Genomic DNA, 1,419 nt, shown 5'->3' with positions numbered 1-1,419 from the left:
GGGGGGGGCTACCTGGAGTGGGGTGGAGCGGGCGACGCTCCCCGGTGTTGCGAGCCGGGCCCGACAACATCAGTCGCACTGCGACGGCGGGAGAAAGGGGATTTTTGTGGTTACTCAACCAGGCCCAACTCAATCACGAGTACAAATATCTAAAAAATAATAATGAGACCTACCAAACACATCGTTAGTGGTTGTCCATTTTGCCGCCGGCGAAGTACTCTTCAAAGTCTTGCTCGATGGAAAGCCGGTGATCTTCTCGATTCTTGTCCGGTGCAATGCATGTTGACATGCTTGATGCTTTCATGCATGCGCCTAGCTAGTCCATGGCAGCTTGTGCCACCACTTGTGCAAAAGTGCATGACACTCACACACATGCGTATGCACGCATGCCATTGCCTCGTATGCAATCTGTAGTGCATGCAAGTCATGTCCCTTTCCATCACGATTGAGTGCATCACCGTGTATGGCCTCCGGAGCACCCAGATCGCTACTCTATCTACTATCTTGTATGCTAAAAGTTGTCAAATCCAACGACACATTTCACTAGAATCATTTGTGCGTGCATCGCAATCGTTCTGGATTGAAAGATCGCGGCCTGCAACGATCGGTTTTGTTGGGCTACAAGCCTACTAAGTCAATCCAAAACGTATATTCAGGATCGGCACGCTAGTGGTTATCTTAAAATATCTGGCCAATGAATGTCGGCTCAAGAGATCTAGCAATCATATGGTTATAGTACATCGGTCCATGTCCTTTTCGACATAGGTATAGCGTCCGTTTATATGACTCTATATTGTTACGGAATTTTGGTGTTTGGCTATGTACATCTAGTTATACAGAGACCGGATGCTACTCTTAATGATGTGTATCTGCTTGATGCTACATTTTAATTAATAAAAATGCCATTTATCAAAAATAATGGTTATACCATAAAATCCATGGGAGGAATAAAATACTAGCCGTAGGGCCAACCAAGATCTAGATATCTCGCTGGACCACATCCACATGCATATTTGCATGATCTAGATATATAGTATCACGTGAGTTTTTTCGCCCGCTGATTTTATTTGTTTGTTATTTATCATTGATCAGCATGCAAGATGAAAGTTGCCAACTAGGAGCAGACATTGTCCCACTCGAGATAACATTCCGCGGACATGAAGCCGGGCCAGCACAAGATGATGCATCCGCTGGCCGCCGGTATAATTATTGGCACGTTTACGTGCATGATCAAATCTGGAGCTGCGTCCACTCACCATACGTAGTGGAGCCATCGATCGCATTCTAGCTGCATATGGGGTAGTTGCCAGTTTGGGATCTCACGCACTCAACTGCTATCACTGTTCTCGTTTAGATCACACGCATTAGCTAGAGACGGGCTAGCTTCACCGGTTCTCTAGAGGATGGGTGCCGCGGGGG

This window comes from Triticum dicoccoides, chromosome 4B (assembly GCF_002162155.2).
Source record: "Triticum dicoccoides isolate Atlit2015 ecotype Zavitan chromosome 4B, WEW_v2.0, whole genome shotgun sequence".
Lineage (NCBI taxonomy): Eukaryota > Viridiplantae > Streptophyta > Magnoliopsida > Poales > Poaceae > Triticum > Triticum dicoccoides.
Note: the sequence above shows the minus strand (reverse complement) of the source record.